The 7,665-nt window shown below is 35.6% G+C and overlaps 2 pseudogenes; one reads left to right on the top strand and one right to left on the bottom strand.

Moving 5' to 3' along the window:
* The first annotated feature begins 2,196 nt into the window (after window positions 1–2,196).
* On the top strand, window positions 2,197–2,328 carry LOC129772300 (U4 spliceosomal RNA; annotated as a pseudogene).
* A 4,221-nt stretch (window positions 2,329–6,549) lies between these two features.
* On the bottom strand, window positions 6,550–6,626 carry LOC129772320 (U4 spliceosomal RNA; annotated as a pseudogene).
* Between the last annotated feature and the right edge of the window lie 1,039 nt (window positions 6,627–7,665).

The raw sequence follows: 7,665 nt of genomic DNA, 5'->3' as shown, positions 1-7,665 counted from the left end.
GACATTCTCTTTCGTTAATGACACATTGATAAAAACATTTCCTGATGTGTTCGAAGATCATGAGTGTAGGAGAAAATCTCGTTTATCAAACTATGTGGCAAAACCGGCGCCAAATCTGTCTGAAGGCCGCGGTTATCGAAAGAGAAAGTCAATGAAGAGAATCGATCAATTTTTGACGTAGAACTACGTCATTCAAATCAGAAAACAGGTCACGTTTTTATGAAATAAAGTTAACGTTAATAACTATTTTTGCCGCGAACGGATTTTGGCGATTTACATACTAAACGAATCGGAAATTCCGTAAGATTTGTTTAATATGCCATACAATAGAATCCCCTGGTTAGTAAATGATTAAAATTCATGAAAACTTTAAGTGTTTCTATATTCCCATACATTTGTTCTGTCCATTTGAGTGCCGAACAGAGCTATCAATAACGAGCAACTTATCGACGAGCAATGCAGGGGAAATCGTAGGATTTAAAGTCTCCGTGAACGAAGGAAAAGAAGAAGAATGAAGGGGAATACTTGCCGCGAGTATAAACAGTGGATCTCGCTGAGGCAAACTTTTGACAAACTCATCAGCGAATTCGCATCGATGGGTGTTACAGCAGAGTACAAGCTGTGTGGCATAATTCAGTCTTTTTCCAAGCAGTTAACATTGTTTATTTTCCGTCTTCATAAAGGCTTCATTGGTGCCTTTGAGAATGCATCTATGCATTAAACTGACGTTATGGCGAAGCAGACGTTAAGGTTGTGCACCAAAAAATTATTTGGGAATACCAAGCATCTTGAATGCGCTTCTCTCGAGCATGAGAAAGTAATGCAACTCTTTTCGAGGCCAGTAATATTAACAGAAGCGTTTCTTTTGAGAATAGCGCAAAATGATGAGAAATGTTTATATTGCTAGTAGTTTCAAGCCACCAATATGTGGCTCTGTATGCATGCTATGGTGAACGCTTGTTTGGCGCTTGGTTTACGCTTAGTTTGTACGAACGATATCTAGAGCTGCGATTCCTTTGAGACAATACTAAATAACATGTAGCATGATATTTTATACTTGCAAGTGTTGTCATTGTTGTTGTTTACATGCGGTGCCAAAGATATATTGATGTAGTTATGAGATATGGAATAATGGTGCTGGTGCAACATGTATATAATCGACTGTAGCCGAGTCTATGTCAATTTCGAAAAAGGCCACCGGAATAGCCTTCCAGGTAAATTTTCATTGCATTGACATGAAATAAATTGCGACATACGATTGTTTTGCGAAGGCAAGAATGAATCATCAATCAATTATCGTCAACTAATTCTACAATGAAAAAATCATTTCATAGATTATTCTACTAAGCAGTTGTTTCTAAAATCCGAAGGTATAAACAAGCGACTTATATAAAATAACAGCGTAGTTCTACGTCAACAATGCGGTCGTATCTTGGACACAACCTCCTATATTTTTTTCATCCCATTTATTTATTTATCAGGCTCATTAGCATTTTATCTGTAACAGAGCCGTTTTTTTTATCGTGTACATGTACATATGTTTATGTTTCTATAAATTGTAAACTACATTGCAGTAGAAGTAGCCATTTAGGCGTTAGGTTTTATGTTCCATTACTTTATGGTAAATTACACTGTAGTAGCCATTTAGGGTATAAGTAAGGGTATTCTATCTGTTCTTCCATTGTTCAGCAGACCGGACAGCGGAGACAGTTGATATTGATCATTGTTGGGTTATTTATAGAACAGCAGCCCGATGTTTCTTGCAGAGCAGAGCAGTTGTATGGATGAATCGATCTTTGTTCCACCGTGGATCGATCCCCATAGCTGATAATGGTTGCGTGGACGTAGTTATTCTATACCAACACAAAGATGGTCAATTGAGAGCCCTGAGTTTGAACTCACGATCGATCGCTTAGTAAGCGAACGCGTAACCAAGTGGCTACGAAGACCCCCCTGAATCGATCAATGTAAATAGGTCTTTTTCAAAAATGAAGATATTTCTTCATAAAGTCAGCTCACTGAACTTCTACGTATACCATTTGATGATTAGGCAAAATGTTGATAACTGTTTGCTGTCGTAACTACTACCATAATTCATGAATTGACTTAAATTGGGATTTGTTTGCAATTGAATTCGTTAATATTTTCATTCATTCACTAGTTTAATGAATAATTGAATCAATACACACAAAAGATAGTTCTACGCAGCGGCGATATCGTAACCAATGAGGAACATCCGAGGTGGGATTATTGCTAATTGAAGAAATACAATTGATTACTAAGCCAACGGCAGTGCTACGTCAACTTTGCGATTATATCATAAGTATAACCCATCCATGTTTTTTTTATATTTTAAATTCTACATGCAATCTGTCTTAATAAGGCTTACTCACTAAAGCTTACAAGAAAAGAAATTGCGATGCAAGCTTGTCAATATCTCAACTCTACTCAAGTTATTGATATTTCATCTGCAAAAATACGCTCTCTCAATTGGTTCGTCATTCTTTCTAGAGCAAACATAATAAATGTTTACTGGCGGCATTTGAAAGGGAATATTTGATTCTATATAACGTGAAATTTTCAAAACTATGTTATTTTTTGTATTTGAGTAAACTAATTTTGAAATCAAGAGTTTTTGAATAAAAACATCAATAACTTCGAGTAGGATTAGGATATTGTTAAGGCTACCTTAATTCAACTTAGATAGAAAGCGCTAAAAACAATTTTGCGGAAAATATTTATTCTCTAGACAAAAACTGTCTTTGACAAAGTTATTACATATGATGGAGCGATCATTTCAATGTTGCCAAAAATAGGGTGACCAAAATTTTAGGTGAAATCATGTTATTTTATTATACTTTGTAGAACCATTTTTTCTATCTTTTACTAATATAATCGATTTACCACTTTTTTTTTATATTAGGATGACTATGAAAAAACGGCTTTTTTTGCTCTAACTTTATATATTTATAATATTATCTATATATATAAAAATGGATTTCTATCTGTCTGTCTGTCTGATTCTTGTGGACTCGGAAACTACTGAACCGATCAACATGAAAATTGGTATGTAGGGGTAGGGGCCGGGGAAGGTTTTCGTGATAGTTTGAGATCCCTCCCCCCTCTCTAAGGGGGCTGCCATACAAATTAAACACAAATTTCTACATTACTCGGAAATTAATCAAGCAAATGAAACCAAATTAGGCATATTGAGGTTTTAGGGTGCAATAAATGCTTCTATGGTGGTTAGACTCACCCCCCCCCCTCTCTAAGGGGGGCTGCCATATTAATGATACTCAAATTTCTGTATTACTCGAGAATTAATCAAGCAAATGGAACCAAATTTTGTGCAATTAATGATTCTTTGGTGGTTAGATACTCTTCCCTCGCTCTTAGGTGGGGCTGCCATAAAAATGAAACACAAATTTCTGCATAAATCGAGAATTAATCAAGCAAATGAAACCAAATTTGGCATGTGGAGGTTTTAGGATGCAATAAATGTTTTTACGGTGGTTAGATACTCCTCTCCCCCTCTCTTAGAGGGGGCTGCCAAACAAATTAAACACAAATTTCTGCATTACTCGAGAATTATTCAAGCAAATGAAACCAAATTAGGTATATGGAGGTTTTAGGGTGCAATAAATATTTCTATAGTGGTTAAACTCTCCATCCCCCTCTCTAAGGGGGGGGGGGTGTTGCCATATGAATGAAACTCAAATTTCTCCATTACTAGAGAATTAATCAAGCAAATGGAACCAAATTTAGCATGTGTACGTTTTAGGGTGCAATAAATGATTCTATGGTGGTTAGATACTCCTCCCCCTCTCTTAGGTGGGACTGCCATAAAAATGAAACACAAATTTCTGCATTACTCGAGATTTAATCAAGTAAATGAAACCAAATTTGGCATGTGGAGGTTTTAAGGTTTAATAAATGTTTTTATGGTGGTTCGATACTCCTCCCTCTTCTATAAAGGGGGCTGCAATAAAAATGAAACACAAATTTCTGAATTAATCAAGAATTAATCAAGCAAACGAAACCAATTTCGGCATGTGGAGGTTTTAGGATGCAAGAAATATTTCTATGGTGGTTAGACACTCCTCCCGCTCTCTAAAGGTGGGCTGTCATACAAATAAAACACAAATTTATGCATAACTCGAAAACGTTTCTATGGGGAATACACTCCTCCCCCCTCTCTAAGGGGGGCTGCCATACAAACGAAACACAAACTTCTGCATAACTCGAGAACTAATCAAGCGCAATTTGGAATGTGAGGGTTTTTGGGTATGAGAAATGTTTCTATGATGGTATGACATCCCTCCCTCCTATGGAATGGAGAGGGGGTCCCATAAAAATATTACACATATTTCAACCAAAAATATTCCAACCAAACAGGAAAATTGAAAATTTTCGGAAAGCTATAAAAGAAGAAGGGAAAATTCAAAAATTTAATTCCCATATGTTCTACAATTACATAGTGACAAGTGCTGTTAGTCTATTTGATGTTTGCGCTAGCGAAATTGATCTTTGTTCAAAACTGGAAATGGATTTTAATGTGCTGAAACGCACTCCTATATCTTCTTCTAACTATACCAAAAACAAGGATCGCCGGATGTGTTGATAAGAGCAGAACACGAGGAAGGAATTGTCCGATTTAGGGCTGTCTTTATTTTATCATATTTTCTGTATGAAACATTTATTCTATATAACGGAGAAACATGTTATTTGCAAGTGGTTGAAAAATCTTGAACGAGAATTCTGTCTGAAAATAATCTGATATTATAATAATGAGTTTTGTTAGAAATACTAGTAATTTTATAGTCAAAGGTAAACTCAACGGGGTCGAATAGAAGATCAATCAATGAACAGTTCTGCGATTGGACCCATGAACTTGCTTATAGTAAGAAAACGTCAATGAACAAAAAACAAATTTTGGGCGGGACGAAGTTTGCCGGGTCAGCTGGTAATAAATATAATATTTAATAATACAGGTCGGACTCGATTATCCGGAATTCGATTATCCGGAGTATTTTAGTTATACATTTTTTAAAGTTTTTTGATCAGAAATTTTGAATAATTTGTTAATATACTTTATAAAAATGATTATTTGAACAAAAACGTATTTAACGTATTAAACGTTGTTTGTTAGAGGAGGGGGCTGGAATAGGGGTTGTTCCATACAACTAGTTTCGATTATTCGCAGCAGATTTATATACGTTAGAAATTCCAAATTAAAATTAATACATTGATTTAATATTTGAACATACTTAATATCATAATTTAATGAAACATGGATTTAGCTAAGATGAGCAGTGTCCGTTAAGTATGTTTAAATCCGGTTATCAACAGTGTATCATATATAATATGATCATTCGAATAATGATGGATGTAGTAAGGAAAAGAAAAAGTTGGAGTAGGAGTGTTCAGATTGTTGCAAAGAATACAAAATAAGTTATAAACCTTTTGCATAGAGTACTTTTTCGCGGGAATCAGGATTTTTCAGGGATGGCGCCAGTTGTTTCTGTGGTTAGCGTAACAGCCTCACAACCCGACCGGCGTGGGTTCAATCCCAGCTGGCGCCTTTGGGATTTTCTGAGGCAAATAATCTCTTGTTACGTTTTTCTTCGGAAGGGAAGTAAAATAATGTTGCCCCGGCTTATGAGTTGTTGAGTATGATAGGTAGGAACAGGTGGATGTCGGTGATTGGCACTGAATTGACGAAAAAAGGCCGACAAAAAACATTTTGCAGGAAGTCTCTTTCGAAAATTTGAAGGTCACATACATTCATTGGCACTCTAATGTGCCTAATATGCAACAAAGAAAATATCAACAGTTATCTCAAAAATATTTTTTGGTAATTTCCGCAGCAGGAATTGTCTTTCCAATGGCAATCAGTTTTCCTTAGTCCAAGTAATAACTTTTTCGATTCCACATAAGGCTGTTTCATTTGAAACCCAATTTTCGGATTCTTCATCTTCGTCAACCTGATGTAGTTCCAAAACTGATGACGCATTCACACCCTCGACACTTGAAATCGAATTTTCATCATTTCAGAAATATGTGTTTTGATAAAAATAATGTTGACTATGTCATCGTCGTTCAGAGCCTCAAACTCCACGTCCTCGTCGTGCACGGTATTGTCCTTGTCAATCAATTTATGCAGAATCGAAAGTATGCGTTCTTTCACAACCGTCAACTGGATAGCATCATTTTCCATGACTTGACAATTTTCATTCAAAAACTCATGATTCTAATTTAAGTTTACTGAAATACAAAAAAAATAACATAGTTTTGAAAATCACACATTATGTAGAATCAAATATGCTCTTTCAAATGCCGCTAATAAATATTTATTATGTTTGCCCGTAAATATTCGTTTTAATTTTTTACATTTTTTTTGTCAACATTTAGGTACAATGCTTGACACTACATCAAATTGATACAATCATAACTATCAGTTATATCAATCCAACAAGCAAAAACTATGAGGGGGTAATACCTATGATATAACCGCAAGGTTGACGTAGGACTGCCATTGGCTTAGTAAACAATTGTATTTCTTCAATTAGCAATAATCGCACCTCGGATGTTCCTTATTGGGTGCGATATCGCCGCTGCGCAGAGCTATCTTTTATGTGTATTGAATAAATGATTGATTAAACTAGTGAATGAATGAAACTATTTACGAATTCAATTTCAAACAAATCCCAATTTAAGTCAATTCATGCATTATGGTTATCGCAGCAAATAGTTATCAACATTTCGCCTAATCATCAAACGGTATGCGTAGAAGTTCAGTGAGTTGACAACATGAAGCGATATCTTCCAATGCAGTCTTGAATAATCGAGCCAAAGCGTTACACCGTGCGTAGACCGTGATAGCAAAACGAATTCCGGACTGTACAAATGCTTGGGGGTATAAAAGTATTACCGACTTGAATGTATCTGCAATGCCGATTTTCCCAACTTCTTGGTTTTGGAATCTGTATTGGGAAAACACATTCCGGATTTCCGAGCGGCGCTCGCTTATATACCGATTGGTGTGATTTCAATAGCCTGTTTTGAAAGCAATTTTAGGGGTATTGAAACAAGTTCTTAGATCAAAAAGTAACAAGCATATAACGCGTAGACATTTTATTTTTCGAATGAAGTGTTTATCATACCATTTTGTTCAGTTGATTAGGAGCTATTAACGCCTAACGAAAACTAATTTCGTTTTCGAGACTTTGAAATTACACCCCACTATAGAAATGAAAGACGTAGTCCTACGTCAAAACTGTCATGGTTTCGGTAAGATATTGAATATAATGAAAAAGTGTCCGGTTTCAAAAGCATTACGGTACTTCGCCTCGAAATTCTGCTATTTTCGGTTTTTGACGCATGATTGCAAAACATTTGGCTTTTTTTCTGCTTCCCTCGGCGACCCTCTACTTTCGCTTCATGAGTCTATATATTCCTAGTTTGATTCAGCGAAATTTTGAAAAAAAAAATTATTTCATATATAAACTCATATCAATGCCTGAATGTTAGCGTTTTTCATGCGTCCGTTTTTTCGTGTTCAATCTTTATGAAGTTCGACAAACTAAAAAGCAGACTACGAACGCGTATTCTCATATTTGTAGGTTAGGAATAGTTAAACTACATGTAATATATATCAAATCTCAA

Source organism: Toxorhynchites rutilus, chromosome 2 (genome assembly GCF_029784135.1).
Source record: "Toxorhynchites rutilus septentrionalis strain SRP chromosome 2, ASM2978413v1, whole genome shotgun sequence".
NCBI classification, from domain to species: domain Eukaryota; kingdom Metazoa; phylum Arthropoda; class Insecta; order Diptera; family Culicidae; genus Toxorhynchites; species Toxorhynchites rutilus.
Note: the sequence above shows the minus strand (reverse complement) of the source record. Positions and strands in the feature narration are given on the sequence as shown.